Raw genomic sequence first — 26,345 nt, 5'->3', positions numbered from 1 at the left:
GCCCCGGCACCCAGACAGAGGAGAGAGGTCCCATAGCAGAGAATCAGGCTTCATGTCATAGCAGAGAATCAGGCTTCATGTCAGCAGAGAATTAGGCTTCATGTCATAGAAGAGAAACAGGCTTCACGTCACACACCACTGGAACAGGCCATTGTCAGATATTTAGGCCCCGGCACCCAGACAGAGGAGAGAGGTCCCATAGCAGAGATTCAGGCTTCATGTCATAGCAGAGAATCATGCTTCATGTCACCCAACACTAGAACAGGCCACTGTCAGATATTTTTAGGCCCCGGCACCCAGACAGAGGAGAGAGGTCCCATAGCAGAGAATCAGGCTTCACGTCATAGCAGAGAATCAGGCTTCATGTCATAGCAGAGAATCAGGCTTCATGTCATAGCAGAGAATCAGGCTTCATGTCAGCAGAGAATCAGGCTTCATGTCATAGCAGAGAATCAGGCTTTACGTCACCCACCACTGGAACAGGCCATTGTCAGATATTTAGGCCCCGGCACCCAGAGAGAGGAGAGAGGTCCCAGAGCAGAGATTCAGTCTTCATGTCATAGCAGAGAATCATGCTTCATGTCACCCAACACTGGAACAGGCCACTGTCAGATATGTTTAGGCCCCGGCACCCAGACAGAGGAGAGAGGTCCCATAGCAGAGATTAAGGCTTCATGTTATAGCAGAGAATCATGCTTCATGTCACCCAACACTGGAACAGGCCACTGTCAGATATTTTTAGTCCCCGACACCCAGACAGAGGAGAGAGGTCCCATAGCAGAGAATAAGGCTTCATGTCAGCAGAGAATCAGGCTTCATGTCATAGAAGAGAAACAGGCTTCACGTCACCCACCACTGGAACAGGCCATTGTCAGATATTTAGGCCCCGGCACCCAGACAGAGGAGAGAGGTCCCATAGCAGAGATTCAGGCTTTATGTCATAGCAGAGAATCATGCTTCATGTCACCCAACACTGGAACAGGCCACTGTCAGATATTTTTAGGCCCCGGCACCCAGACAGAAGAGAGAGGTCCCATAGCAGAGAATCAGGCATCATGTCATAGCAGAGAATCAGGCTTCATGTCATAGCAGAGAATCAGGCTTCATGTCAGCAGAGAATCAGGCTTTATGTCATAGCAGAGAATCAGGCTTCACGTCACCCACCACTGGAACAGGCCGTTGTCAGATATTTTAGGCCCTGGCACCCAGACAGAGGAGAGAGGTCCCATTGCAGAGAATCAGGCATGGGCGTGTCTGTTTCCTGCAGCTGAGGTGGAAGGTGTGTGTGCAGCAGCTCCTGGCAACTTCCACCTTGTTAAGGCCCCAGGGAGACTTTTCAACACCTTAATCCCCTGGGAGGGACCAGGCTTGTGCGGAGATTTTCCACCTTTCTCCCCAGCCCAGGCCCTGCCTCTCCCTAGGGAGCTGGTAAGGGCCTGGGCTATGCGCTCAGGCAAGGCCCAGAATCCTGCTTCCCGGGGTAGGCCGGCGGGAGGTAGGGGAGGCGAGTTACCGGCCTCTGCTCCATCTTCCGCTCCGGGGGTCAGAAGATCAAGCAGGGGTCATGTGGAAGTGTCCCCTGTGGCCCCCAGGGGCGAAGCCGTGAAGATCGCCGGCAAGTCCAGGAGAATGGAATCTCCAAAAGGTACGCAGGGTGCTCCTGGAGGTGGGTCGGGAACGGTGGAGGCCGACTGGGGCTGCATGAGGCCCAGGGAGCCTGTCGCCATATATAGCTCCCGTATAGCAGCCTATCTCCAGGAGTACGAGGAGGCTGGAAAAGCCTTAAAGAGGCTCAGAGGCGAGCTAAAGTGTGAAAGACGAAAAGCGGACAAAGCCTCTAAGGTGAAGAGGCCAGAAATATCGGCTAAGATTAGAGTCCTAAAAAACGAAATATGCATATTGGAGGACAGGAGGGCCGCTATCCTCAAGAATAGTGGTCCTTTTGAGGAAAAACTTAAAAATGAGAAAAGGTTTAAAGGAGAACTGGAGGAGGAAAAAGCAATGGACCCCTCAGATGATGAGGAGGAAAGGTCTGTGGTGAGCCTGGTGGGTCAGTCTGCAGGGCCTGCGGACTCAGGGATCCGGCCTGAGCAGGTCTGTCTCCCCCCCACAAGCTCAGAGGAGGAGGAGGATAGTGAGAGCAGTGGGGTAGGGGGGCAATTAATGGAGCAAATTTGTCACCTAGAATCCCCCCGGGCTCACCTTGACGAGCCTGCAAGAAAAAAGAAAAGGAATAAGGCAAAGAAACAAGAAAAGAACAAAGAAATGAAATTGGTCTATGTTTCTCACCCACAGCCCTCTGGACTGACTGCAAAGTCAGTCCAGGGGGCTAACCCCACTACCCCCCCTAGCCTGGTTTCTGAAGTGAGACCAGAGCGTGGGAGTGGGGAAAGCATAGCTATTAAAAAGATGGCACAGGACACCGTCCTTGTTTGCAGTAACAGGGGCGGTTTGATGTTTGTGGGTGGAGTGGCTGAAAAGCCGAACAGTGAGGAGTCAGTGACAAGGGGAGGGGGCGTGGCTACATCTGGTGTGGCTCCGCCCACCGTCGCATCAGCTATAGCACTGGAAAAGTGCTCAGTTGAATTGCGGCGGTGTTGTGGGGTTACCTCCTCCTCCCCTGTGTCTGCCCGCAAGTTGGAGGATGGTCCCGCTGGTTCTGTGGCTCCCGTTGCCCCCTCTGCTCCTGAGGTCCCCGGTACCCCTCCCCCTGCTGTGTGTAGGCGGGTGGAGAGGGTTGGGGATGAGGGGGTGGAGCGGGGTGTTGGGGGTGCATCGAGGGAGATCGCGCCACCGGGGGGCGTGGCTGGGGGCGTGGCCAAGATCGGCGACACGGCTGGAGCAAGCATGGAGCACTGGCTCATAGGAACTGTTAAGGACGTGATAAAAAGCACTGCAAACACTAAATTAGGTGAAAAAAAGCTAGCTAAACTAGCAATGAAACACCAGAGGTACAAGGTTCTCAGGGCTGTGGACGCTGCTGCATCCTCTCTGTACTCCTCTGAAGAGGGGGGGAGGGGGGTGATAGTGGCGGAGGCCATGGTCCACCACAATGCAAATAATGCCAATGAAGCCAAGGAAGTGGTGACAAGGGCTACTGAGGCTGAGGCAAAGAATGTGAATATTAATAATAAGAAGAATGTTATGGTCCCAGCTGGCCCAGCTGAGTGTTTGGGGGTGGGAGAGGAGATGGAGGTGGCTACTGAAAAAGTGGTTACCTGAAAAATTGGCTACAGAGGGAATGTTAGGTCAGGGGTCACTCCGGATCCTGATGGGGGGGTGAGTGCGGGGGGTTGTCCTGCTGCTGGAAAAGTGGCGGGGTCCCCCCGTGTGGCCTCCTAAGAGGGGTCCGGCGTGACAGGTAGGGGGGGAGCCGGCTCTGCTGCCCCTCCTGCATCCATGGCGCCTGGCAGAAGTTATGCCTGTGTGGCTGCGGCTGTAGGGGGGGAGGGGCTGACTTCTTTGGCTTCCTCTCTCTCAGGGTCTGGTAACGGTGACTTGCAGCGGCGACTGCTGGAGGCCCTCAAAAAGGGGGAGAGTTCCTTTTCCATAGAGGGAGAGAAGGTGGAATGTTCATTCTGGTTCAACAGACATGGCGTTCGGACCTTCCGAGAACAGAACGGGGGAGAGACCGCCTGGTCTTCACCCACAACCGACCCTGGAGCCAGACGGAATGTGGTCTGTCTCAAGTGGAGTAGCGATGAAACTTGCGCTACTAGAAAGAGGGTAGTGGAGCTCCTGCTTGGGATGGGTTTCAAGGCTACTGACATTTTTGCCTTGATCCATCCTTTTGGCTCCAAGGAGTTTGACATCAGCTTTGTCCGGCCGGAGGGGCTTGAGCTCTTCTGGTCCGGATATGAGCTGGTGAAGAACATGCCGGACTGGCGTGGTTTCGTTGCAAAAGCGATAACCCGCCAGAGTGAGGTCAAGAGAGTGACCGTGCTGACCCGTAACGAGTCGCTCTCTTGTATTGACATCATGACCTGGCTGGGTAGGTACGGAGAGGTCCAGGGAATACCAGCTAAAAACCTGGACGAGTTTGGCATTTGGTCGGGTGCCTGGACGTTTAATATCAAGCTTAGGCGTCTGGGCAGTACAGTTTCCCACATTCCATCATCTGCCTTTATCGGCCGAGACAGGATCTTGGTTTTCTACAGGGGGCAGCCTAAGCTCTGTCAAAAGTGCGGCAGCCCCACACACTTCAGCGCCAGCTGCCAAGTGCAGAAGTGCGCGTTAAGTGGGGGGACAGGTCATCTTGCTGTGGCACCCCTTCAGTCGCTGTCCTCTCTCTGAGTCCAATGCGGCCCGAGTTCATGCAGGGGCGGGCCGGGAGGTCCCTTCGGCTGAGGCGGGTACTGGCAAAGGCAGTGGAGTTAAGGGGTCAGTGAGGAACCGGAACAACTCGTCCCGGCAGAGGCGGAGAGAGAGGCGTCAGGCGGAGAGGGAGGGGGAGGAACCCCGTCCTGGGGTGATACCCGCTCCTTCCCAAACGACTGCCCCTCCTGAATCCGAGACCCTAGGGGGCAGCGAGCTGGAGGAGGAGATTGAGAGACTGGATCGGGCCGAAGAGACTCTGTCCTCGCACTACGAAAGTTCTGCAGAGGGTAGTGGGGCAGAGTCCTAAAGTAGATGGAAACGGCGTGCTAAAAAAAGATCTAGCCCGACCAAAGTTGCCAGGGAAGGTGTAACCGGCTCCCCTCTGGAGCTCTCCAACCGGTACCTCATCTTGGATGAGACCTCTGCCTCCTCTGCTGAGGAGGAGGTTGAAGGTGAGGGGCCGGGGGCGAAGGAGGGAGGGCCTTCAGGGGGCCCCGCGCCCCCCTCTGGTGGGGATGCAAGGTCCTCAGGAGGGGTGGCAAAACCGGGCCCTGAGACTGAGAAAGCCAGGAGTGGTGCGCAAAGGGAGGTGGTGGTGGCAGAGATGGATACCACTATCTCCCTCAAGAGAGGTCGTGCTGCTCTAGAAGGCAGCCCCGGGAGGGGGGAGAAGGATGGGAAGAAGGCCGTCTAATTTAACTACTCTTTATGGCGGTACCCGCTCTGCTGACTCTGGCGACCATTAATGTCGCCAGCATTAAGTCGGATGCGGCTCGTTTCACAGCCTTCGATTTTCTCAGCCGTGTTGAAGCTGACATTTTGTTTTTGCAAGAGACCAGGCTGGCAGATTTGGCAGTGATTTATAAAGCCAAGAGGGAGTGGAGACCAGGGCCCTCCTACTGGTCTCTTGGGGCTGAGTTGTATAGCGGAGTGGCGGTCCTTTTTACCGCACCGGTAGAATGCCGACGAGTAATTGAATTAAAAATGGGGAGGTGTTTGATCTTGGATGTCCTCATGAAGGGACAGGAATTGCGCCTGATTAATATCTACGGGCCCCAGTCCAGGTGGGACAGGAAATGTCTCTTTATGAGGATTAAGCCTTTCCTTTTTACAAGCCGGCAGGTGGTTTTTGGTGGGGACTTTAATACTGTCACAAGGCCCCAAGACAGGGGAGGCACCAGAAACCAGCTGACTTATGATAGTATTTTTCTGAATAGAGTAGCTAGTGAGGCTCGTCTGGAAGATGTCCACATTAGGCATACCCCAGGCCACGGGGGTTTCACTTTCTATAGAGGTAGTCAGGTCAGGTCTAGAATAGATAGGTTTTATTTGAAGGAGGAGGCTACCTTTTCGCCCTTAAGGGTTGTGGAGGTGGAATTCTCCGATCACTGTTTGATTATGTTTTCTCTGAATATTTCAGAATCCCCCCAAATGGGAAGAGGTTATTGGAAGCTGAATTCGGGGTTCTTGGAGGAAGCAGAGGTGAGACAATCCTTTGAGGACTTCCTTCAGAGTCAGGTACCTTTACTGGATCTCTGTGATACTAAGTCAGAGTGGTGGGAGATATTCAAAGATCGGGCTGCAAAGTTCTTCCGCCGGCTCTCGAGCCTCAGGTCCCTGGACAGGTACCGCCTGTATGAGGGTCTGAAGAGGAAACTCGAGCATCTGGTCTCGACTGGTGGTAGCCACGAGGATATCTCCAGGGTGAAATCTTTGCTCAAGAGGTGCCAGTATGATAGGCACACATCTTTAGTTTTTGAGAGGGACTTTGGGAGGTACCGCTCGCCTGACCCCTACAGAAATTGTAAGATGTCAGTGAAGAGTAAGTTAATAACAGGACTGGTCGATAGTACGGGGTCTCTGAACAGGTCCAGATCAGGGATCCTGGAAGTCGTTAGATCCTTTTACTCGTGCCTCTTGGGGAGGAGGGATCTGGATCGGGACAGGATGTCGGCTTTCCTGGCTGGGGTCACCCCTGAGTCAGGAGCTCAACTCTCTTTTGACGGTTTGGTAGAAGAGATCAGGAAGGAGGAAGTTATCCTGGCGGTGGAAGGGTTAGCTCTGAAGAAGTCGCCAGGCCCGGATGGCTTAACATCCGAGTTTTATAAGACCTTTAAGGACTCTTTATGTCCCCTCTTGACTGAGGTATTCAATGAGTGTTTATCCTCGGGCACTCTGCCTCGGTCAATGAGGAGGTCAGCTCTGATCCTTCTATCAAAGGGTAAAGATCCGAGCCGTATTGAGAACTGGCGTCCCATAGCACTTCTTAATACAGACAGAAAGATTCTGGCCAAGATACTTTTTAATAGGCTGGTAAAATTTGCACCCCAACTCCTTTCGGTGGCTCAGCATTGCTAGGTTCCAGGCCGCAGCACTTTTAGTGCTGTACTCGGTGTCCGAGAGGCAGTGGAGCAGAGTAGAGCAGACTACTGGAGGGGGTACATGCTGTCCTTAGATCAAGCAAAGGCGTTTGATCGGGTGAACCATGAGTACCTCTGGTCGGTCCTTCTGAAGTATGGCCTGCCGGGGGGGTTTGTCGATTGGTTAAAGATCTTGTATGCAGGGGCAGAGAGTTTCCCGCTTGTGAACGGTTGGTCTGGCTGCTCTTTTGAGGTTGGGTGTGGCGTTCGCCAGGGTTGTCCTTTGAGCCCGCTTTTGTACGTGTTCGCGATTGATCCCTTTCGGGATGGATCGGGCGGCACCGGAAGCCACTCTGAGGGTAGTAGCGTACGCTGACGATGTCACCATTTTCGTTTCCTCGAGAGGGGAGGCGGAGTACATGATGTCTGAAGTGGATCGCTACTCGGAGGCATCCGGGTCCATGATCAATCGGGATAAGTGTGAGAGTCTCTGGCTGGGAGGGGGTGATCCTGTTTTTGATCTCCCGGACACCCTCCCAGGGCCCAAGTCGTCAGCCAAAGTCCTAGGCATCCATTTCGGCCATGGGGATTATCCCACTCAAAATTGGGACGACAGGCTTAAGATCGCCGCTCAGAAGGTCGACCAGTGGAAGGGTTGGTCTTTGACCCTCAGGGAAAGGGTAAACCTGATCAAGGCCTACTTACTCCCTTTGCTTATCTATTTGGGTAGCGTGTGTATCCTGCCAGAGCCTCTCTGGACTCGGGTTTATAGTCTGTTCTTCCAGCTCTTATGGGGGAATAGACTGAACCTGATTAAGAGGGAGGTGACGTATCGCACGAGGAGACTAGGGGGGTTATCTATGGTCAACCCCGTGGTGTTTCTTGTAAACACTTTTGTTAAAGCGAATCTGGCAAACCTCTGGATGGAGAGGGCTTCTCCGTGGGTAGTCTCCTGCCGTTGGTGGTTTCGGCCTTTCTTCCAGGAATGGGAGACAGGAGGGCAAGTGAAGGATTTACGTACGCCTCACGGATATCTTCCGACTTACGTCACCCCGATTCTGAAGGTGATCCGCCGGTGGGGTTTGGGGGTGAGGGAGATCAGGACTCTGTCAAGGAGGTCCCTTGACGAGAGGGTCTTGTTGTCTCACTTCCAGAAGCCCCTGGCCCTCAGGGATTGCCCAAGCCGGGATCTAGACAATGGGTTACAGTTGCTAAATTCTGCAAGGATCCCCTTGAAGTTTTGGGAGTTGGCTTGGCGCTGCTTTCACGGGAGGCTGTATGTGAGGGACAACTTGAAGTACAGGAACTCTGATGAAAGGGTTTGTCCCCGGGAGGAGTGTGGCTCCATACTGGAAAGTATGGATTACTTCCTGCTTCAGTGTCCCTTTAATACAGAGGTATACCAACGGGTGGGAGCTTCCATTGGCTGGCCTAGGCTAGCCAGCCTCTCCTACGCGGAGTGGGCTTATGGAGTGCTCAGAGACATTGGTAGAAGGGACCTGTGCACATGTTTTTTAGTCAGTATAGTGGTTAGGTTCTACACGTGGAATGCACGGTGCTTAGTTTCAACGCAGCAGAAAGTCCTCCCAGTGGATGAGGTATGTAGGAACATTCTGGGTGACCTGGCGAAGGTGCGTTCTTTGGAGTATGAGAGACTGGGTACCAGTTTCCTGGTGGTGGGCTGATGCTTTCACCGTAGATTTTTGTTTTGTGGGATGTTGAGCTTTGAAGAAAGGCTTACAGAGACCGAGCTTGGGCCTTCGGGTAGTTCTGTATATTAGAATATTTTGCAGTGTGGTTAAATAGTTATGTTGTTTATGTTGTTTATTAGGATAGAATGAGTTGGGGCTAGTTAGGTTGGGTGGGTGAGGGAAGGGGTCTTTTATTTGTGCTTTTATGTGTTTTATGTGTGTTTGGAAGTGGGAGGCCTGCATCTAGCCCTGGACTATGCGGACATGGGAGGACATGGGACATGGGGCAAGGGGCTAGATGTGGGTGGTGGAGGTAGGGCTGGCCTCGGACTATGCGGACACGAGAGAGACGTGAGGCGGAGGTCAGCCTTGGGTGATGGGTGAAGGGTGATGGAGTAGGTAGTGGGGCTAGGGCTAGATTATGGAGGTTAAAATTTTTTTTTTGCTTTATGTGTTATATTAGTAAAAAGGTAATATATAAAAATTAAAAAAAATAACAAATTTGGTGATGGGGGAAAAAATAAAATAAAATAAAAATTTGTTTGTTTTGTACTATTATTATTATTATTATTATTATTATTGTTATTGTTTTTTTAGTCTTATTTTTGTTTTTGTTTTATTGACGAGTAGTCAAGTTTTTCTTTTTGGGTTTTACAGCTGAACCAGCTAAGTAAGTTTCATTTCTTTTTTAGCATTTGTATATAGTTTGTATATAGTTTTTACAGGGTATTGGTATGAATGTGAGTATGAGTGAGGCTGGGCCAGCTGAGAAGCTGTTCTGTTTTGTTTTTTCTTGTCTGTTAAGTTTTGTATTTTTCTAATAAAAAAAGAGTTCCCATAGCAGAGATTCAGGCTTAATGTCATAGCAGAGAATCATGCTTCATGTCACCCAACACTGGAACAGGCCACTGTCAGATATTTTTAGGCCCCGGCACCCAGACAGAGGAGAGAGGTCCTATAGCAGAGATTCAGGCTTAATGTCATAGCAGAGAATCATGCTTCATGTCACCCAACACTGGAACAGGCCACTGTCAGATATTTTTAGGCCCCAGCACCCAGACAGAGGAGAGAGGTCCCATAGCAGAGATTCAGGCTTCATGTCATAGCAGAGAATCAGGCTTCATGTCACAGCAGAGAATCAGGCTTCATATCATAGCAGAGAATCAGGCTTCATGTCATAGCAGAGAATCAGGCTTCATGTCATAGCAGAGAATCAGGCTTCATGTCATAGCAGAGAATCAGGCTTCATGTCATAGCAGAGAATCAGGCTTCACGTCACCCACCACTGGAACAGGCCATTGTCAGATATTTAGGCCCCGCCACCCAGAGAGAGGAGAGAGGTCCCATAGCAGAGATTCAGGCTTCATGTCACCCAACACTGGAACAGGCCACTGTCAGATATGTTTAGGCCCCGGCACCCAGACAGAGGAAAGAGTTCCCATAGCAGAGATTCAGGCTTCATGTCATAGCAGAGAATCATGCTTCATGTCACCCAACACTGGAACAGGCCACTGTCAGATATTTTTAGGCCCCGGCACCCAGACAGAGGAGAGAGGTCCCATAGCAGAGAATCAGGCTTCATGTCATAGCAGAGAATCAGGCTTCATGTCATAGCAGAGAATCAGGCTTCATGTCATAGCAGAGAATCAGGCTTCACGTCACCCACCACTGGAACAGGCCATTGTCAGATATTTAAGCCCCGGCACCCAGACAGAAAAAGAGAGGTCACATAGCAGAGAATCAGGCTTCATGTCATAGCAAAGAATCAGGCTTCATGTCATAGCAGAGAATCAGGCTTCATCTCATAGCAGAGAATCAGGCTTCATCTCATAGCAGAGAATCAGGCTTCATCTCATAGCAGAGAGTCAGGCTTCATGTCACCCAACACTGGAACAGGTCACTGTCAGATATTTTTTGGCCCCGGCACCCAGACAGAGAAGAGAGGTCCCATAGCAGAGAATCAGGCTTCATGTCATAGCAGAGAATTATGCTTCATGTCACCCAACACTGGAACAGGCCACTGTCAGATATTTTTAGGCCATGGCACCCAGACAGAGGAGAGAGGTCCCAGGGCAGAGATTCAGGCTTCATGTCATAGCAGAGAATCAGGCTTCCTGTCACCCAACACTGGAACAGGCCACTGTCAGAAATTTTTTGGCCCCGGCACCCAGACAGAGGAGAGAGGTTTAATAGCAGATATTCAGGCTTCATGTCATAGCTTAGAATCATGCTTCATGTCACCCAACACTGGAACAGGTCACTGTCAGATATTTTTAGGCCCCGGCACCCAGACAAAGGAGAGAGGTCCCATAGCAGAGAATCAGGCTTCATGTCATAGCAGAGAATCAGGCTTCACGTCACCCAACACTGGAACAGGCCACTGTCAGATATGTTTAGGCCCCGGCACCCAGACAGAGGAAAGAGTTCCCATAGCAGAGATTCAGGCTTCATGTCATAGCAGAGAATCATGCTTCATGTCACCCAACACTGGAACAGGCCACTGTCAGATATTTTTAGGCCCCGGCACCCAGACAGAGGAGAGAGGTCCCATAGCAGAGAATCAGGCTTCATGTCATAGCAGAGAATCAGGCTTCATGTCATAGCAGAGAATCAGGCTTCATGTCAGCAGAGAATCAGGCTTCATGTCATAGCAGAGAATCAGGCTTCATGTCATAGCAGAGAATCAGGCTTCACGTCACCCACCACTGGAACAGGCCATTGTCAGATATTTAGGCCCCGGCACCCAGACAGAAAAAGAGAGGTCCCATAGCAGAGAATCAGGCTTCATGTCATAGCAGAGAATCAGGCTTCATGTCATAGCAGAGAATCAGGCTTCATCTCATAGCAGAGAATCAGGCTTCATGTCACCCAACACTGGAACAGGTCACTGTCAGATATTTTTAGGCCCCGGCACCCAGACAGAGGAGAGAGGTCCCATAGCAGAGAATCAGGCTTCATGTCATAGCAGAGAATCAGGCTTCATGTCACCCAACACTGGAACAGGCCACTGTCAGATATTTTTAGGCCATGGCACCCAGACAGAGGAGAGAGGTCCCAGGGCAGAGATTCAGGCTTCATGTCATAGCAGAGAATCAGGCTTCCTGTCACCCAACACTGGAACAGGCCACTGTCAGAAATTTTTAGGCCCCGGCACCCAGACAGAGGATAGATGTCCCATAGCAGAGATTCAGGCTTCATGTCATAGCTTAGAATCATGCTTCATGTCACGCAACACTGGAACAGGCCACTGTCAGATATTTTTAGGCCCCGGCACCCAGACAGAGGAGAGAGGTCCCATAGCAGAGAATCAGGCTTCATGTCATAGCAGAGAATGATGCTTCATGTCACCCAACACTGGAACAGGTCACTGTCAGATATTTTTAGGCCCCGGCACCCAGACAGAGGAGAGAGGTCCCATAGCAGAGAATCAGGCTTTATGTCATAGCAGAAAATCATGCTTCATGTCACCCAACACTGGAACAGGTCACTGTCAGATATTTTTAGGCCCGGCACCCAGAAAGATGAGAGAGGTCCCATAGCAGAGAATCAGGCTTCATGTCATAGCAGAGAATCATGCTTCATGTCACCCAACACTGGAACAGGTCACTGTCAGATATTTTTAGGCCCCGGCACCCAGACAGAGGAGAGGTTCATTCAACTTTGGGTTGCCCCGCAATATAATGGTAAAATGAAAATAAAAACAGGATTGAATGAGGAAGTGCCCTGGAGTACAATAATATATGGTTAAGGGGAGGTAGTTATAAATGTCTAATCTGCACAAGGGATGGACAGGTCCTGTGGGATCCATGCCTGGTTCATTTTTATGAACGTCAGCTTGTCCACATTGGCTGTAGACAGGCGACTGCGTTTGTCTGTAATGACGCCCCCTGCCATGCTGAATACACGTTCAGACAAAACGCTGTTCGCTGGGCATGCCAGCACCTCCAAGGCATAAAAGGCTAGCTCTGGCCAAGTGGACAATTTGGAGACCCAGAAGTTGAATGGGGCCGAACCATCTGTCAGTACGTGGAGGGGTGTGCACACGTACTGTTCCACCATGTTAGTGAAATGTTGCCTCCTGCTAACACGTTCCGTATCAGGTGGTGGTGCAGTTAGCTGTTGCGTGTTGACAAAACTTTTCCACATCTCTGCAATGCTAACCCTGCCCTCAGAGGAGCTGGCCGTGACCCCGCTGTGAATATGCTTCATCCTCATCCTCCTCCACCTCCTCCTCATCCTCGTCCTCCAGTAGTGGGCCCTGGCTGGCCACATTTGTACCTGGCCTCTGCTGTTGCAAAAAAACTCCCTCTGAGTCACTTCGAAGAGACTGGCCTGAAAGTGCTAAAAATGACCCCTCTCCTCCTCCTCCTCCTCCTAGGCCACCTCCTTTTCCATCATCGCCCTAAGTGTTTTCTCAAGGAGACATAGAAGTGGGATTGTAACGCTGATAACGGCGTCATCGCCACTGGCCATGTTGGTGGAGTACTCGAAACAGTGCAACAGGGCACACAGGTCTCGCATGGAGGCCCAGTCATTGGTGGTGAAGTGGTGCTGTTCCGCAGTGCGACTGACCCGTGCGTGCTGCAGCTGAAACTCCACTATGGCCTGCTGCTGCTCGCACAGTCTGTCCAGCATGTGCAAGTTGGAGTTCCACCTGGTGGGCACGTTGCATATGAGGCGGTGAGCGGGAAGGCCGAAGTTACGCTGTAGCGCAGACAGGCGAGCAGCGGCAGGATGTGAACGCCGGAAGCGCGAACAGACAGCCCGCACTTTATGCAGCAGCTCTGACATGTCGGGGTAGTTGTGAATGAACTTCTTCACCACCAAATTCAGCACATGCCCTAGGCAAGGGATGTGCGTCAAACCGGCTAGTCCCAGAGCTGCAACGAGATTTCGCCCATTATCGCACACCACCAGGCCGGGCTTGAGGCTCACCGGCAGCAACCACTCATCGGTCTGTTGTTCTATACCCCGCCACAACTCCTGTGCGGTGTGGGGCCTGTCCCCCAAACATATGAGTTTCAGAATGGCCTGCTGACGTTTACCCCGGGCTGTGCTGAAGTTGGTGGTGAAGGTGTGTGGCTGACTGGATGAGCAGGTGGAAGAAGAGGAGGAGGAAGCCGAGTAGGAGGAGGAGGCAACAGGAGGCAAAGAATGTTGCCCTGCGATCCTTGGCGGCGGAAGGACGTGCGCCAAACAGCTCTCCGCCTGGGGCCCAGCCACCACTACATTTACCCAGTGTGCAGTTGGGGAGATATAGCGTCCCTGGCCGTGCTTACTGGTCCACGTATCTGTAGTTAGGTGGACCTTGCCACAGATGGCGTTGCGCAGTGAACACTTGATTTTATCCGATACTTGGTTGTGCAGGGAAGGCACGGCTCTCTTGGAGAAGTAGTGGCGGCTGGGAACAACGTACTGTGGGACAGCAAGCGACATGAGCTGTTTGAAGCTGTCTGTGTCCACCAGCCTGAATGACAGCATTTCATAGGCCAGTAGTTTAGAAATGCTGGCATTCAGGGCCAGGGATTGAGGGTGGCTAGGTGGGAATTTACGCTTTCTCTCAAATGTTTGTGAGATGGAGAGCTGAACGCTGCCGTGTGACATGGTGAGATGCTTGGTGACGGAGGTGGTGGTGTTTGTGGTACATCCTCTGTTTGCTGGGTGGCAGGTGCCAACGTTCCTCCAGAGGCGGAGGAAGAGGCCGAGGCGGCAGCAGCAGAAGAGCCCGAGGCGGCAGCAGCAGAAGAGGTAGCAGGGGGAGCCTGAGTGAGTTCCTTGTTTTTAAGGTGTTTACTCCACTGTAGTTCATGCTTTGCATGCAGGTGCCTGGTCATGCAGGTTGTGCTAAGGTTCAGAACGTTAATGCCTCGCTTCAGGCTCTAATGGCACAGCGTGCAAACCACTCGGATCTTGTCATCAGCACATTGTTTGAAGAAGTGCCATGCCAGGTAACTCCTTGAAGCTGCCTTTGGGGTGCTCCGTCCCAGATGGTGGCGGTCAGTAGCAGGCGGAGTCTCTTGGCGGCGGGTGTTCTGCTTTTGCCCACTGCTTCCTCTTTTGCTATGCTGTTGGCTCGGTCTCACCACTGCCTCTTCCTCCGAACTCTGAAAGTCATTGGCACAACCTTTATTTCATGTGGGGTCTAGGACCGCATCGTTCCCTGCATCGTCTGCTGTATCGACTGCTGCATAACTTTAGGCTCAGACAGTTTCCCTGATATGCATTGTGGTGATGTGATAGACTGATGGCCTTGGTTTTCAGGCGCCATCTGTGCGCTTTCTGCAGAAGACTGGGTCGGAGATAATGTGAACGTGCTAGATCCACTGTCGGCCACCCAATTGACTAATGCCTGTACCTGCTCAGGCCTTACCATCCTTAGAACGGCATTGGGCCCCACCAAATATCGCTGTAAATTCTGGCGGCTACTGGGACCTGAGGTAGTTGGTTCACTAGGACGTGTGGCTGCGGCAGAATGGCCACGTCTTCTCCAAGCACCAGAGGGTCCACTAACACCACCACGACCATGTCCGCGTCCGCGTCCCTTACTAGATGTTTTCCTCATTGTTACCGTTCACCACAATAGGAAAAAAATTATTTGGCCCAATGTATTGAATTCAAATTCAGGCCTTTTTTTACAGACACCTAACACTATCTTGCTATCTATTTAGGTACCGTATTACACTAATACAGGCACAGCAGTAACAACAGATTTAGCTGAATATAAATTGTAGGCCTAGTATTTAGGCGCTGGATGACAGGTATACATTTACGGACAGAATTAGACTTGGGAATGCACGGTAGCGTGTGAAGTTATTGAGGATGACCCTATCCGCACATTCAATCTAATATACCCTTTTATGGATAGATTTAAAGTTGGCCTCATACAGCAGAAACCACTGATTTAGGGAATTGCTAAGTTGGGAATTGTATTTCAACCCAGAACAAAAACTGTGCTTTGGCGGACACTAAATGAATTGACCAGCCTCAGCAATAAACACAGATTTAGCTGAATATACATTTTAGGCCTATTATTTAGGCGCTGGATGACAGGTATACGTTTACGGACAGAATTAGACTTGGGAATGCACGGCAGCGTGTGAAGTTATTGAGGATGACCCTATCCGCACCTTCAATCTAATATACCCTTTTATGGATAGATTTAAAGTAAGCCTGATACAGCAGAAACCACTAATTTAAGGAATTGCTAAGTTGGGAATTGTATTTCAACCCAGAACAAAAACTGTGCTTTGACGGACACCAAATAACTTGACCAGCCTGAGCAATAACCACAGATTTAGCTGAATATAAATTGTAGGCCTAGTATTTAGGCCCTGGATGACCGTATACGTTTACGGACAGAATTAGACTTGGAAATGCACGGTAGCGTGTGAAGTTATTGAGGATTGTTATTTTACACAAATCTCCCTAACACGTGTTGGGACTTGGTTCAAATATTATTTACAATTGGCCACTCGGGCCATCAGTGTCCCTTGGTTTACACGTGTTACTAATACAAAAAAATAACTTTTATTACTTCTCCTTAAAATATTTGCTTCGAACTCTATATTTTCCTATAATTAAAATTATCAGCGTAGCCTGCCTGCCTGTTAATATGCTCACAATGTAATCAGTGATTTCCAAATTCGTCCACTAGGTGGCTCTATGCATCTACAGCAGCTTATTTCATGCGTCCTTTATTATACAGGCGTCTCTCTGCTAATATACTACACGCTGTTAGTCCCACAGCGTCTCACTACTGTGCCACCTACTTGGACTGATCACCCATCTTGATATCTCTCTCATACATAAATTGAGGCAAGGCTACCGCTGGCTAAGATGCTAAGTTCTCTAGCTGCCCCCCGACATGTTTCGCCAACCAGGCGTCTTCAGGGGTTTGGGCAGAGGACTGGGTGTTGGGGGCGGAGCCAGGTTTATAAAACCTCCCTTCTCTCGTCATTGCCGTATTGACCAATAAGCTTCTTCCTAAGTGTGGGCATTTGTTTTTAAAATGTCGCAGCGCCTCTACTGAATAAACCCAGGTATTAGCTCCTCCCCTGTCTTTCTGACTCATTGGGCTTTGACCTGCGCCGTGCGGGATGCGCTGATACTTAGTATCATTTCGGCTCACATTGCCTTTACCGCGCATGTCTTGGGGCTCCTTCCTGGTTTCACTTCGTGACGATCATATCGCTGCGTCCTGTCTTCTTTTTATGACGTGTGAGCTGTGCGACTCCTGGTGTATGACCTCTCCGCGCATGTCACGGTACTTTAACTTTTTCCTCCTTAGTAAGTTATACTGCGCCTGCTCTCCCTCTAGGAGAGAGTCTCAATCATTATCACTGCTCTTGATTCTAGATTCATGCCCTTGCATTACTATTTACTATGTTCAGACCCCTTGCTTGATTTATTTTAGCTATTATAGTCTTCTTTCTATATAGGGGCTGTTCATTCAGTATTGTATGGCCATACCTGATTATATTAATTCATGCTACTTAATTATTAATTACTTCAACATTCCCATGTTAATAGATTTTAAATGGATATTCAGACCCCTAAAACACTTCTCTCTAATTCCAGATGTTCCGGTTTTCCCTTTCACGTCGCCGTGTTTCCGAGGGTAAGTTCTGTGCATGCATTATGATTTATGTTATTATTATATTATAGATTATTGAGGTTTTTTTATTTTTTTATATTATTTTTTTATATATTTATTATATTATTTTATTATTATTATTTGTTGTGGTGGAATTTTTGTTTTAGTGATTATCATGATTTTGGTGATGTTACTATTACTTCTATCTATTGTATTTACTTCTAATTCCTTCTTTATGATTTTTTGATATTATTTTAATTATGTGTATTATATTTTTATATTATTACTTTTTTTGCTTCTTTTTTTAAAAAGATTTTTAGAAATGATTAATTTTAAATATTTTTATTATTATATTATTAGTGCTACTAGTGATTTATTTACCATACTACCTTGCTTTCCTTCACCGAATTGAGAACTATAACTAACTGGGTTAGTGAATATATGTGATAATTCCACCTATAATATTCTCATGTATCCTAGTGTAGCTTCCCTATATTCCATTCATAGGATTGGTCAACTTGGACTCTACTATAATTTTTCCCTTTTTCTTATGGGGGCTTATAGCTACTTATTTTTCCTCCTTCATTTAAATTCACCTATGGTCTATGTTGAATTGGTATTAATTTATTATATCTATTTACTACTCCTTTCTCTGTATTATTTTGCTCCACATATATAGTTTACAGTACGGCTATACAGTACAATTGGTAATACTACTTTTTGTGCTTGAGATACTTTTTCTCATACTATATTACTATTTTACTATTACTGGTTTCTAACCTGGCTCCTCTCCTTTATTCTTATAGTGTTCTATTCATTCTTATCTCTTCCTTATGATAATTTCATATTGTTTTAGTCTCACTCAGAGAAATGAGGCGAAGGTGAATCCCTCATTTAGGCCTACAGGGGCTAGACTTTTCAGCCGGTAAATCCAGCGGGTTTCCTCTTGCTGTAGTCTCCTGTCTAAATTTCCCATTCTGGGGCCCAGTTTGAGTTTTTGTATGCCCCAGATTTTCAAATTCTGGGTGTTTCCATTATGTATTTCATGCATATGTCTTGCTATGGGTGTATCGCCACTAGTATTTATTACGCTCAAGTGTTTGGATATACGTCTCCTAAGCTCTTGGGTGGTTTTCCCCACATAAATTTTTGGACATTCACATTGTATGGCATACACTACTCCCATTGACTTACAGTTGATGTATTCCTTAATTTGATATTTCTAATTATCCCCAGAATTTATAAAATCCTTTTTCGGTGGCATCATTTTGCAAAAGCTGCAATCCCCACATGGAAACGATCCGCTCGTACTGAGCCAGGTGGGTTTATTTTGTTTTTTGTTCTGAACAAAGTGGCTATGCACTATTTTCTCTTTTATGTTCTGCCCCCTTCTATATGTGATTGCTGGTCTCGGAGTGATAATTTCTTTAAGCTCATCATCTGAGAGTAGTATATGCCAATACCGTGTCAAAATCTTACGAATCTTCTCATGTTGTCCATCGTAATTTCCAATACAGCGTATTATTTTTTCATTTTGGATTCTAGATTGCCCGGTACTCATTAGCAGACTCATTCTGCTACTTTTTCTAGCTCGGTTGTATGCGCGGTGTAGAGTTTTCTTCGGATATCCTCTCACTGAGAATTTTTCATACAGGAGCCTACATTCTGCCTCAAAATTTTCAGTTGTTGAGCAATTTCGTTTCGCTCGAAGATATTGCCCTATCGGGATACCTTTTTTAAGACTAATTGGGTGATGGCTTTTCCAATGTAAGAGGCTGTTCGTTGAAGTAGGTTTCCTATAGATAGTAGTTTGTATACTGCCATCACTCTCAAGGGAAATGGTGAGGTCCAAAAAATTTATGGTTTTATGATTTAATTCCGCTGTAAATTTTAGGCCTAGTTCATTATTATTTAGTTCTTTAACAAAATAAAAAAATTGAGTGCTCATGCTGTCCCATAAAATTAAAATGTCGTCAATATAACGACCCCAGTACAGTATATGATCAGTGTGATGTTGATTAATTTCTGTGAATACTACCTGTTCCTCCCACCACTAGGGATGAGCGAACTCGAACTGTATAGTTCGGGTTCGTACCGAATTTTGGGGTGTCCGTGACACGGACCCGAACCCGGACATTTTCGTAAAAGTCCGGGTTCGGGTTCGGTGTTCGTCGCTTTCTTCGCGCTTTTGTGACGCTTTCTTGGCGCTTTTTGAAAGGCTGCAAAGCAGCCAATCAACAAGCGTCATACTACTTGCCCCAAGAGGCCATCACAGCCATGCCTACTATTGGCATGGCTGTGATTGGCCAGAGCACCATGTGACCCAGCCTCTATTTAAGCTGGAGTCACATAGCGCCGCCCGTCACTCTGCTCTGATTAGCGTAGGGAGAGGTTGCGGCTGCGACAGTAGGGCGAGATTAGGCAGATTAACTCCTCCAAAGGACTTGATTAACTGATCGATCTGCAGCTGTGGATCATTGAGCTGCTGATCCTCAATTGCTCACTGTTTTTAGGCTGCACAGACCGTTTGTCAGTCTCATTTTTCTGGGGTGATCGGCGGCCATTTTGTGTCTTGTGGTGCGCCAGCACAAGCTGCGACCAAGTGCATTTAACCCTCAATGGTGTGGTTGTTTTTTGGCTAAAGCCTACATCAGGGTGAAGCTGTCACACCAAGTGCATTTAACCAGCAATAGTCTGTTCATTTTTTGGCCATATACAAAATCAGGGGCAAGCTGCGCCTGTCACCAAGTGCATTTAACCCTCAATGGTGTGGTTGTTTTTTGGCTAAAGCCTACATCAGGGTGAAGCTGTCACACCAAGTGCATTTAACCAGCAATAGTCTGTTCATTTTTTGGCCATATACAAAATCAGGGGCAAGCTGCGCCTGTCACCAAGTGCATTTAACCCTCAATGGTGTGGTTGTTTTTTGGCTAAAGCCTACATCAGGGTGAAGCTGTCACACCAAGTGCATTTAACCAGCAATAGTCTGTTCATTTTTTGGCCATATACAAAATCAGGGGCAAGCTGCGCCTGTCACCAAGTGCATTTAACCCTCAATGGTGTGGTTGTTTTTTGGCTAAAGCCTACATCAGGGTGAAGCTGTCACACCAAGTGCATTTAACCAGCAATAGTCTGTTTATTTTTTGGCCATATCCCAGTCTAATTCTGTCACTAAATCCATACCGGTCACCCAGCGCCTAAATACTAGGCCTCAAATTTATATCCAGCTAAATCTGTCCCTAGTGCTGTAGCTGGGCGAGTTATTTAGTGTCCGTTCAAGCACATTTCTTGTTCTGGGTTGAAATACAATTCCCAATTTAGCAATTTCATAATTTAGTGGTTCCTGCTATATCAGAGCTATTTGAAATCTATCCCAAAAAGGGTATATAATATTGAAGGTGCACATTGGGTCATTCAGAATAACTTCACACACACGCTTCTGTGCATTTCCAAGTCTAATTCTGTCACTAAACCCATACCTGTCACCCAGCGCCTAAATACTAGGCCTCAAATTTAAATCCCTCTAAATCTCTCGTTACCCACCGCTGTACTGTTGTTGCTGGGCAAGATATTTAGTGTCCGTCAAAGCACATTTTTTGTTCTGGGTTGAAGTACAATTCCCAATTTAGCAATTTCATAATTTAGTGGTTTCTGCTATATCAGAGCTATTTGAAATCTATCCCTAAAAGGGTATATAATATTGAAGGTGCACATAGGGTCATTCAGAATAACTTCACACACACGCTTCTGTGCATTTCCAAGTCTAATTCTGTCACTAAATCCATACCGGTGACCCAGCGCCTAAATACTAGGCCTCAAATTTAAATCCCTCTAAATCTCTCGTTACCCACCGCTGTACTGTTGTTGCTGGGCAAGATATTTAGTGTCCGTCAAAGCACATTTTTTGTTCTGGGTTGAAGTACAATTCCCAATTTAGCAATTTCATAATTTAGTGGTTTCTGCTATATCAGAGCTATTTGAAATCTATCCCTAAAAGGGTATATAATATTGAAGGTGCACATAGGGTCATTCAGAATAACTTCACACACACCCGCTACTGTGTATTTCCAAGTCTAATTCTGTCACTAAATCCATACCGGTGACCCAGCGCCTAAATACTAGGCCTCAAATTTAATTCCCTCTAAATCTCTCGTTACCCACCGCTGTACTGTTGTTGCTGGGCAAGATATTTAGTGTCCGTCAAAGCACATTTTTTGTTCTGGGTTGAAGTACAATTCCCAATTTAGCAATTTCATAATTTAGTGGTTTCTGCTATATCAGAGCTATTTGAAATCTATCCCTAAAAGGGTATATAATATTGAAGGTGCACATAGGGTCATTCAGAATAACTTCACACACACGCTTCTGTGCATTTCCAAGTCTAATTCTGTCACTAAATCCATACCGGTGACCCAGCGCCTAAATACTAGGCCTCAAATTTAAATCCCTCTAAATCTCTCGTTACCCACCGCTGTACTGTTGTTGCAGGGCAAGATATTTAGTGTCCGTCAAAGCACATTTTTTGTTCTGGGTTGAAGTACAATTCCCAATTTAGCAATTTCATAATTTAGTGGTTTCTGCTATATCAGAGCTATTTGAAATCTATCCCTAAAAGGGTATATAATATTGAAGGTGCACATAGGGTCATTCAGAATAACTTCACACACACCCGCTACTGTGTATTTCCAAGTCTAATTCTGTCACTAAATCCATACCGGTGACCCAGCGCCTAAATACTAGGCCTCAAATTTAATTCCCTCTAAATCTCTCGTTACCCACCGCTGTACTGTTGTTGCTGGGCAAGATATTTAGTGTCCGTCAAAGCACATTTTTTGTTCTGGGTTGAAGTACAATTCTCAATTTAGCAATTTCATAATTTAGTGGTTTCTGCTATATCAGAGCTATTTGAAATCTATCCCTAAAAGGGTATATAATATTGAAGGTGCACATAGGGTCATTCAGAATAACTTCACACACACGCTTCTGTGCATTTCCAAGTCTAATTCTGTCACTAAATCCATACCGGTGACCCAGCGCCTAAATACTAGGCCTCAAATTTAAATCCCTCTAAATCTCTCGTTACCCACCGCTGTACTGTTGTTGCTGGGCAAGATATTTAGTGTCCGTCAAAGCACATTTTTTGTTCTGGGTTGAAGTACAATTCCCAATTTAGCAATTTCATAATTTAGTGGTTTCTGCTATATCAGAGCTATTTGAAATCTATCCCTAAAAGGGTATATAATATTGAAGGTGCACATAGGGTCATTCAGAATAACTTCACACACACCCGCTACTGTGTATTTCCAAGTCTAATTCTGTCACTAAATCCATACCGGTGACCCAGCGCCTAAATACTAGGCCTCAAATTTAATTCCCTCTAAATCTCTCGTTACCCACCGCTGTACTGTTGTTGCTGGGCAAGATATTTAGTGTCCGTCAAAGCACATTTTTTGTTCTGGGTTGAAGTACAATTCTCAATTTAGCAATTTCATAATTTAGTGGTTTCTGCTATATCAGAGCTATTTGAAATCTATCCCTAAAAGGGTATATAATATTGAAGGTGCACATAGGGTCATTCAGAATAACTTCACACACACGCTTCTGTGCATTTCCAAGTCTAATTCTGTCACTAAATCCATACCGGTCACCCAGCGCCTAAATACTAGGCCTCAAATTTAAATCCCTCTAAATCTCTCGTTACCCACCGCTGTACTGTTGTTGCTGGGCAAGATATTTAGTGTCTGTCAAAGCACATTTTTTGTTCTGGGTTGAAGTACAATTCCCAATTTAGCAATTTCATAATTTAGTGGTTTCTGCTATATCAGAGCTATTTGAAATCTATCCCTAAAAGGGTATATAATATTCAAGGTGCACATAGGGTCATTCAGAATAACTTCACACACACGCTTCTGTGCATTTCCAAGTCTAATTCTGTCACTAAATCCATACCGGTGACCCAGCGCCTAAATACTAGGCCTCAAATTTAAATCCCTCTAAATCTCTCGTTACCCACCGCTGTACTGTTGTTGCTGGGCAAGATATTTAGTGTCCGTCAAAGCACATTTTTTGTTCTGGGTTGAAGTACAATTCCCAATTTAGCAATTTCATAATTTAGTGGTTTCTGCTATATCAGAGCTATTTGAAATCTATCCCTAAAAGGGTATATAATATTGAAGGTGCACATAGGGTCATTCAGAATAACTTCACACACACCCGCTACTGTGTATTTCCAAGTCTAATTCTGTCACTAAATCCATACCGGTGACCCAGCGCCTAAATACTAGGCCTCAAATTTAATTCCCTCTAAATCTCTCGTTACCCACCGCTGTACTGTTGTTGCTGGGCAAGATATTTAGTGTCCGTCAAAGCACATTTTTTGTTCTGGGTTGAAGTACAATTCTCAATTTAGCAATTTCATAATTTAGTGGTTTCTGCTATATCAGAGCTATTTGAAATCTATCCCTAAAAGGGTATATAATATTGAAGGTGCACATAGGGTCATTCAGAATAACTTCACACACACGCTTCTGTGCATTTCCAAGTCTAATTCTGTCACTAAACCCATACCTGTCACCCAGCGCCTAAATACTAGGCCTCAAATTTAAATCCCTCTAAATCTCTCGTTACCGTTGTCCTGTTGTAGCTGGGAAAGTTATTTAGTGCCCGTCAAAGCACATTTTTTGTTCTGGGTTGAAGTACAATTCCCAATTTAGCAATTTCATAATTTAGTGGTTTCTGCTATATCAGAGCTATTTGAAATCTATCCCTAAAAGGGTATATAATATTCAAGGTGCACATAGGGTCATTCAGAATAACTTCACACACACGCTTCTGTGCATTTCCAAGTCTAATTCTGTCACTAAATCCATACCGGTCACCCAGCGCCTAAATACTAGGCCTCAAATTTATATCCCGCTGAATTTGAATACAATACATTGGGCCAAATAATATATTTGTTGTTGTGGTGAACCATAACAATGAGAAAAACATCTAGTAAGGGACGCGGACGTGGACATGGTCGTGGTGGTGTTAGTGGACCCTCTGGTGCTGGGAGAGGACGTGGCCGTTCTGCCACATCCACACGTCCTAGTGTACCAACTACCTCAGGTCCCAGTAGCCGCCAGAATTTACAGCGATATATGGTGGGGCCCAATGCCGTTCTAAGGATGGTAAGGCCTGAGCAGGTACAGGCATTAGTCAATTGGGTGGCCGACAGTGGATCCAGCACGTTCACATTATCTCCCACCCAGTCTTCTGCAGAAAGCGCACAGATGGCGCCTGAAAACCAACCCCATCAGTCTGTCACATCACCCCCATGCATACCAGGGAAACTGTCTCAGCCTCAAGTTATGCAGCAGTCTCTTATGCTGTTTGAAGACTCCGCTGGCAGGGTTTCCCAAGGGCATCCACCTAGCCCTTCCCCAGCGGTGAAAGACATAGAATGCACTGACGCACAACCACTTATGTTTCCTGATGATGAGGACATGGGAATACCACCTCAGCATGTCTCTGATGATGACGAAACACAGGTGCCAACTGCTGCGTCTTTCTGCAGTGTGCAGACTGAACAGGAGGTCAGGGATCAAGACTGGGTGGAAGACGATGCAGGGGACGATGAGGTCCTAGACCCCACATGGAATGAAGGTCGTGCCACTGACTTTCACAGTTCGGAGGAAGAGGCAGTGGTGAGACCGAGCCAACAGCGTAGCAAAAGAGGGAGCAGTGGGCAAAAGCAGAACACCCGCCGCCAAGAGACTCCGCCTGCTACTGACCGCCGCCATCTGGGACCGAGCACCCCAAAGGCAGCTTCAAGGAGTTCCCTGGCATGGCACTTCTTCAAACAATGTGCTGACGACAAGACCCGAGTGGTTTGCACGCTGTGCCATCAGAGCCTGAAGCGAGGCATTAACGTTCTGAACCTGAGCACAACCTGCATGACCAGGCACCTGCATGCAAAGCATGAACTGCAGTGGAGTAAACACCTTAAAACCAAGGAAGTCACTCAGGCTCCCCCTGCTACCTCTTCTGCTGCTGCCGCCTCGGCCTATTCTGCTGCTGCCGCCTCGGCCTCTTCCTCCGCCTCTGGAGGAACGTTGGCACCTGCCGCCCAGCAAACAGGGGATGTACCACCAACACCACCACCACCACCTCCGTCACCAAGCGTCTCAACCATGTCACACGCCAGCGTTCAGCTCTCCATCTCACAAACATTTGATAGAAAGCGTAAATTCCCACCTAGCCACCCTCGATCCCTGGCCCTGAATGCCAGCATTTCTAAACTACTGGCCTATGAAATGCTGTCATTTAGGCTGGTGGACACAGACAGCTTCAAACAGCTCATGTCGCTTGCTGTCCCACAGTATGTTGTTCCCAGCCGGCACTACTTCTCCAAGAGAGCCGTGCCTTCCCTGCACAACCAAGTATCCGATAAAATCAAGTGTGCACTGCGCAACGCCATCTGTGGCAAGGTCCACCTAACCACAGATACGTGGACCAGTAAGCACGGCCAGGGACGCTATATCTCCCTAACTGCACACTGGGTAAATGTAGTGGCAGCTGGGCCCCAGGCGGAGAGCTGTTTGGCGCACGTCCTTCCGCCGCCAAGGATCGCAGGGCAACATTCTTTGCCTCCTGTTGCCACCTCCTCCTTCTCGGCTTCCTCCTCCTCTTCTTCCACCTGCTCATCCAGTCAGCCACACACCTTCACCACCAACTTCAGCACAGCCCGGGGTAAACGTCAGCAGGCCATTCTGAAACTCATATGTTTGGGGGACAGGCCCCACACCGCACAGGAGTTGTTGCGGGGTATAGAACAACAGACCGACGAGTGGTTGCTGCCGGTGAGCCTCAAGCCCGGCCTGGTGGTGTGTGATAATGGGCGAAATCTCGTTGCAGCTCTGGGACTAGCCAATTTGACGCACATCCCTTGCTTGGCGCATGTGCTGAATTTGGTGGTGCAGAAGTTCATTCACAACTACCCCGACATGTCAGAGCTGCTGCATAAAGTGCGGGCCGTCTGTTCGCGCTTCCGGCGTTCACATCCTGCCGCTGCTCGCCTGTCTGCGCTACAGCGTAACTTCGGCCTTCCCGCTCACCGCCTCATATGCGACGTGCCCACCAGGTGGAACTCCACCTTGCACATGCTGGACAGACTGTGCGAGCAGCAGCAGGCCATAGTGGAGTTTCAGCTGCAGCACGCACGGGTCAGTCGCACTACAGAACAGCACCACTTCACCACCAATGACTGGGCCTCCATGCGAGACCTGTGTGCCCTGTTGCGCTGTTTCGAGTACTCCACCAACATGGCCAGTGGCGATGACACCGTTATCAGCGTTACAATACCACTTCTATGTCTCCTTGAGAAAACACTTAGGGCGATGATGG

Source organism: Bufo gargarizans, chromosome 1, assembly GCF_014858855.1.
Source record: "Bufo gargarizans isolate SCDJY-AF-19 chromosome 1, ASM1485885v1, whole genome shotgun sequence".
Lineage (NCBI taxonomy): Eukaryota > Metazoa > Chordata > Amphibia > Anura > Bufonidae > Bufo > Bufo gargarizans.
The sequence above is the reverse complement of the archived record's forward strand: the minus strand, read 5'-3'. Positions refer to the sequence as shown.